The following is a 7,183-nucleotide window of genomic DNA, read 5'->3' on the forward strand; positions in this document are numbered from 1 at the left end:
AATGTCACGGTGCGGAGCGATCCCGTAGGCAAGGGTCGCTCCCGGGGGGGGGGGGTTGGGGGGCAAATTTATTTTAGGCCATTTCTGCTCCCCCCTGGGGCTGAGCTAGAGGCCAAAATCCACAGGTAGGCACTTTGCAAAAAACACCTGTTTTCTGTGAAAAAATGTGTTGTGTCCACGTTGTGTTTTGGGCCATTTCCTTTCGTGGGCGCTAGGCCTACCCACACAAGTGAGGTACCATTTTTAATCGAGAGACTTAGGGGAACTCTGGGTGGAAGGAAATTTGTGGCTCCCCTCAGATTCCAGAACCTTCTGTCACCGAAATGAGAGGAAAAAGTGTTTTTTTTGGCCAAATTTTGATGTTTGCAAAGGATTCTGGGTAACAGAACCTGGTCAGAGCCCCGCAAGTCACCCCATCTTGGATTCCCCTGGGTTTCTAGTGTTCAAAAATGTGCTGGTTTGCTAGGTTTCCCCTGGTGCCGGCTGAGCTAGAGGCCAAAATCCACAGGTAGGCAATGTTTTTTATGAAAGAATTTGATGTGTCCACGTTGTGTTTTGGTCCATTTCCTTTCGTGGGCGCTAGGCCTACCCACACAAGTGAGGTATCATTTTTATCGGGAGACTTGGGGGAACGCTGGATGGAAGGAAATTTGTGGCTCCTCTCAGATTCCAGAACTTTCTGTCACTGAAATGAGTGGAAAACGTGTTTTTTTTAGCCAAATTTTGAGGTTTGCAAAGGATTCTGGGTAACAGAACCTGCTCAGAGCCCCACAAGTCACCCCATCTTGAATTCCCCTAGGTCTATAGTTTTCAGAAATGCACAGGTTTGGTAGGTTTCCCTAGGTGCCGGCTGAGCTAGAGGCCAAAATCTATAGGTAGGCACTTTGCCAAAAACACCTCTGTTTTCTTTCAAAAAATGTGATGTGTCCATGTTGCGTTTTGGGGCATTTCCTATCGCAGGCGCTAGGCCTACCCACACAAGTGAGGTATCATTTTTATCGGGAGACTTGGGGGAACGCTGGGTGGAAGGAAATTTGTGGCTCCTCACTGATTCCAGAACTTTCAGTCACCAAAATGTGAGGAAAATGTGTTTTTTTTTAGCCAAATTTTGAGGTTTGCAAAGGATTCTGGGTAACAGAACCTGGTCAGAACCGCACAAGTCACCCAATCTTGGATTCCCCTAGGTCTCTACTGTAGTTTTAAAAAATGCACAGGTTTGGTAGGTTTCCCTAGGTGCCGGCTGAGCTAGAGGCCAAAATCTACAGGTAGGCACTTTGCAAAAACACCTGTTTTCTTTCAAAAAATTTGATGTGTCCACGTTGTGTTTTGGGGCGTTTCCTGTCGCAGGCGCTAGGCCTACCCACACAAGTGAGGTATCATTTTTATCGGGAGACTTGGGGGAACATAGATTAGCAAAACAAGTGTTATTGCCTCTTGTCTTTCTCTACATTTTTTCCTTCCAAATATAAGAGAGTGTGTAAAAAAGACATCTATTTGAGAAATGCCCTGTAATTCACATGCTAGTATGGTCACCCCGGAATTCAGAGATGTGCAAATAACCACTGCTCCTCAACACCTTATCTTGTGCCCATTTTGGAAATACAAAGGTTTTCTTGATAGCTATTTTTCACTCGTTATATTTCAGCAAATGAATTGCTGTATACCCGGTCTAGAATGAAAACGCACTGCAGGGTGCAGCTCATTTACTGGCTCTGGGTACCTAGGGTTCTTGATGAACCTACAAGGCCTATATATCCCCGCAACCAGAGGAGTCCAGCAGACGTAACGGTATATTGCTTTCGAAAATCTGACACTGCAGGAAAAAGTTACAGAGTAAAACGTAGAGAAAAATTGCTGTTTTTTTCACCTCAATTACAATATTTTTCTTTTTCAGTTGTTATTTTCTGTAGGAAACCCTTGTAGGATCTACACAAATGACCCCTTGCTGAATTCAGAATTTTGTCTACTTTTCAGAAATGTTTAGGTTTCTGGGATCCAGCATTGGTTTCACACCCATTTCTGTCACTGACTGGAAGGAGGCTGAAAGCACAATTTTTTTTTACAAATGGGGTATGTCCCAGTAAAATGCCAAATTTGTGTTGAAAAATTGGGTTTTCTGATTCAAGTCTGCCTGTTCCTGAAAGCTGGGAAGCTGGTGATTTTAGCACTGCAAACCCTTTGTTGATGCCATTTTCAGGGAAAAAACCACAAGCCTTCTTCTGCAGCCACTTTTTCCCATTTTTTTGAAAAAAACAAAATGTTCACTGTATTTTGGCTAATTTCTTGGCCTCCTTCAGGGGAACCCACAAAGTCTGGGTACCTCTAGAATCCCTAGGATGTTGGAAAAAAAGGACGCAAATTTGGCTTGGCTAGCTTATGTGGACAAAAAGTTATGAGGGCCTAAGCGCAAACTGCCCCAAATAGCCAAAAAAAGGCCTGGCACAGGAGGGGGGAAAAGGCCTGGCAGAGAAGGGGTTAAGTAAACTCAATGAAAGAAGGTATACAAGATCAGTGATAGTTTGCTTTTAAAATGAAATGTGTTCAGAAAATGTTCACAATTTAAAAGCATTAAGCCTGCACAGTTGTGGTAACTTATAAATATAATTTGAACAGAACTTCTCAAAGATGTTATGCATGCTAAGGTTTTAAAGATTAAAATGTAGACATGGAGTAAAACCATGGTCAGTATTCAGGAACAATGCAATTAGGATGCTCACATAAATAGATTCCTCTTTTAGTAAAATATAAACGCAAGTTATGGTTATAGTGTTTACTGCCATGGTTGTATGCTTACACTTTTGTGAAACAGGGAGACAGGGAAACTAGGAGGTCGAGGCACAGTGACATTGTGAAGAGGGGTAATATTACATAATTCTATGTCAGGACCGGAGGCTTCGGATTATACTTCTCTTCCTTTACTGATCAAAACACAGCAGCCAAAGAGTTAACCAAAGGAAAAACTACAACTCCCATAAACATTTGTAGTCCAGGCTGCCCAATCCCAGGCTAGCCCCAACTATAAGAAATCCTCCTCTTTCTTTGCTGCTGCGCAGCCGAAGTTGAGTCCCTTTTGTTTTTATTGCAATTGCGTTATTTTACTGTTATCCAATTTATTGTGTATTCTTGTTGTTACTTGCGGCCCTTGGAGTGGGAGCGGAGCTGAGCGGCGCTTGAAAGGGCTGCGGTCTCGCTTGCGACCTGCCCGTCGTCTTTCACCCTAGCGCACGTTCGGAGGAATTTCTTCCCTCTTCCGATCACGCGCCGATCAGTTGCCTGCTGCATTCTTGGTCCGGCCGCTTTATTACCTTCCGCGGCGCAGCTTTCAGGGTGATTACTCGGTCTCCCTGGGAGACCGAGCGAGCGCTGCCTCAGAGAGCAGTCCGCTCTTTATTTCTCACTTTTTTCTCTCCACGCCTGCACGTGTTTGGAGCTTCGTCCTTCCTCAGAATCCCCGACGTGTGCAGCGCGCGAGTAGGACAAAAGCTGGTTCTGCCCCCCAGAACGCCCGACGGGGCGCATAAACAATCAGGCCTGGCCTAGGAGGTTACTGCAGGTGCTGCCTCCACATGATTTGGGCCATTTTTTCAGAACTGTATTCTTACAGTAAGATTCCTTAACCTGTAGGGGTTTCCTCCCCTCATGAACTCCCCCGGTATCCTGCCATGGCTTACTTTGCTGGGGAGGATGAGTACTACCAAGAGGAAGTGGAAGGTCCCTTCCCTGAACAGATGGAGGAGAGATTGGTACAGGCCCTTGGCCATCACGTACAGGATTCTGTCAACCAAGTTTTGATTAAAGTGTTGAAACCATTTACTCTGCCTTTGGTCCGATATGGACAGAGAGAATTGATGGGACCCCCTCCCACTGGATCGGGGGGGTAGAGATCCCCAACCCAGAGACTCTGGCTTTATCAGCAAAGGACCGTTGAGTCCATTGTCCTCAGCTGAAATTCTTTCCCAGATGGCATCAGCGGTGATCAATGATCACGAGTATAGTTCAGATCTCCAACCGCCCTCTGAAAGCTTTCCTCCTCCTTCAGGGGCTCATAAAGATCTTTCTCATTCATCTGAGTCCCATTCAGATATCTCAGAACCCAAGCACGCGGGCAAACGTAAACGAAAGGCTAAACACTATGCCTTTGATGACATAACTCCTCAGGGGAATTTACTTTTTGACCCGGAGAACATTATCCACCCCAGGTCAACAGAATGGGTTCCTTGTGCGGAGGTGGCCCATTATGTACAAGACAGATTGCGTAAGGGCTTCGATGAAGATATACGCAGTACCCTTCATTCTGAATGTCCTCGACCCTCTCTGCGGGGCAAAGTGGCTGACACCCCAGAGCTTGACCCCAGTGAAGCAACTTTTCTAAAGAAGTTTACCAAGGACTCCAAAAAGGGACTAGACCGCACCTGGAAAGGATGCCAGGACAAGATGCTGGACCTGTCAGGTCCCATTACAAAACTCCTTGAATTAGCTGTTCATGCTAAGGAGACGAATACGCTTTTAGATCCTCAAACAGTGCTAGAACGGGCCCAAAAAGCCATTTGTCTCCTAGGAAACGCAAACTGCGCCATGTCCACCAAGCGCAGAAAGTCATTTCTTATGAGAATAGACCCTAAATTGGCAGAACTTGCCCCCTCTGAGCCAGGATCCTTGGTCAATAGACTCCTTTTCGGGGACAAATTTGTTAAAGATTTAGGTAAACACATCTCCACCTTTACAGCTCTTGACAAAGCCCAATCCTCCATGAAGCGGATGTTCACTGGTGGCCTTTTTACCAGGGCCGGACGCTATCGGCGTCAAGCGTCGGGCCGATGTTTCCAACAGACCTCTCCCAACTACGCCGCCTATTATCAGTCCTCAGGATTCTACCCCTCCAGAGGTAGAAGAGCCCGTGGTTTCAGAGGTCGGGGCTCCGACCGTTCCCAAGACTCCTCCACTTCAGGTGACAATTATTCATTTTTCGGAGGTAGTTCTTGGGGGGAGATTAGAGGGACATGTTCAAGCATGGGATCGCATTTCTCAAGGCCCTTGTGTTCTACAAACAATCCGGGGCTACAAGCTAGAATTTTACTCCACTCCGAGCCAGACCCTTCCCCCTCTTCCTCTCCTTTTTTTCCCCTAGCAGAGAGCAACTTTGTAGATGCAGAAATCGACAACCTTCTTCGCAAACAGGCGATCGTCCCTTCAATTTCCCATCCAAACGGTTTTGTCAGTACTATTTTCCTCGTTCCAAAAAAAGGAAAGGGTTTTCGTCTAGTTTTAAATCTGAAAGATTTCAACCATTGGATAGTCTACCGTCATTTCAAGATGGAGGATATCCATATGTTACGAGATCTCCTTCAAGAAAAAGACTGGTTAGTGCGTTTAGACCTCAAAGACGCGTATCTTGCAGTTCCAATTTTCTCCCCTCATCGTTGTTTCCTTCAGTTTCAATGGAGACACCAATGGTACGAATTCAAGGTTCTTCCCTTTGTACTTTCCTCCGCCCCGTGGTGTTTCACAAAACTGATTCATCCTGTAGCCCAATTTCTTCGGGAAAGAGGCGTTCGCCTCATTATTTACCTCAACGATCTTTTGATCATGGCACAGTCCAGGGAGTTAGTCCTACTTCACCTCTCCTGGGCAATTCAGATCCTTCAGGACCTGGGATTCTTGATCAACAGCGAGAAGTCAGTAACAATCCCATCGCAATGTATAGAATTCTTAGGTATCCAAGTGGATTCAGTTCAGGCTCAACTGAGGTTACCCTTAGCGAAACAGACCTCTATCAAGAGGGAGTTACGGAAAGCCCTTGCCTCTCTGACTATATTATTGCGGATTTTAGCCCGGTTGGTGGGGCTTCTGGCCTCCTCCATTCAAGCGATTTTTCCGGGCCCCTTACATTACAGGGCTCTCCAGCACCTAACGATACTGCATCTTTGCAAGGGTCTCTCCTATACGGATCAGATTCCGTTATCAGAGGAGGCCAAGACAGAGATTGTCTGGTGGTTGAACCATATGGAAGCATGGAATGGAAGAGCCATTTTTGCATCCTCTCCGGAGATTGTCATAGAATCGGATACCAGTCACTGGGGCTGGGGAGCTCGTTGTGGCTTGGTGGAGACAGGGGGATGGTGGTCCTCGGAGGAGCTGAATCTCCACATCAACTGTTTGGAGCTACTGGCAGGAGCTTTCGCGATTCGATCGCTTTCCCCCAACAAAGCCAGTTGTTGCATTCTTTTGAGAATGGACAACATTTCAGCGGTGAGATACATCAACCGACTGGGAGGGGACTAGATCTCACCTGTTGGTGAAGATTGCTGCGGAATTTTGGCATTATTGCCTTCAGAATCAGATCCATGTAATAGCGGAGTACATTCCGGGCCGTTCCAACGTGGTAGCGGATTGGAACTCACTTTTTGAGTTGGCTTCGCAGGGGCTCGCTTACAGAACGATCAATAATTTCAGGTCTGCAATTTCTGCAGGACATCCCCATGTGGACGGTAAGCCTGTCGGTGAACACCCGTTGATTTCTAAGATCCTTCGAGGCATTCGGATGGTTAATCCTCCTCAAACATGTTATTTAGTCTTGTGGGACGTTAATGTTGTCCTTCGTTTTATTAGATCTTGGCCATGCAATGACGATCTGTCACACAAACAATTGTCCACCAAACGGACTGTTCTGTTGTGAGCCTCATTTCATGCAGACACGTATCTGATGTAAAAGCTTTGGATTTGACAGGTAGAGTATTCGTTCCTATGGGAGTTTTGTTCACAATTTCTAAATGTACAAAAACTGCATCTCAATGTATTTCTTACCCAGCTTTTCCACATAATCAGAAATTGTGTGTAGTGCAATGCTTGAAAGCTTATGAAATTGTACCAGAGACTCTCGCAGGGATGTAGGAGGTCAATTATTAATCTCCCTGCAAAAACCATATGGTCCTGTCTCAGCGGCCACTTTGGCTAGAAGGGTTAGGTGGCTTTTAGGAAAAGTGGGTATTGACACTTCTGTGTTTGGGGCTCACTCCATTCGAGGAGCTATGGCTTCTAAATCATTTGGAGCGGGTTCCAGATTAGAGGATATTATGGCAGCGGCTGATTGGTCCTCAGACAATACGTTCAAAGTATTTTATCATAAACCTATTGTTGATATAGCATCTACTGTGGTAGATCAGCTTTAAACTAGCATAATCCG

Source organism: Pleurodeles waltl, chromosome 6 (genome assembly GCF_031143425.1).
Source record: "Pleurodeles waltl isolate 20211129_DDA chromosome 6, aPleWal1.hap1.20221129, whole genome shotgun sequence".
Taxonomy (NCBI): Eukaryota; Metazoa; Chordata; class Amphibia; order Caudata; family Salamandridae; genus Pleurodeles; species Pleurodeles waltl.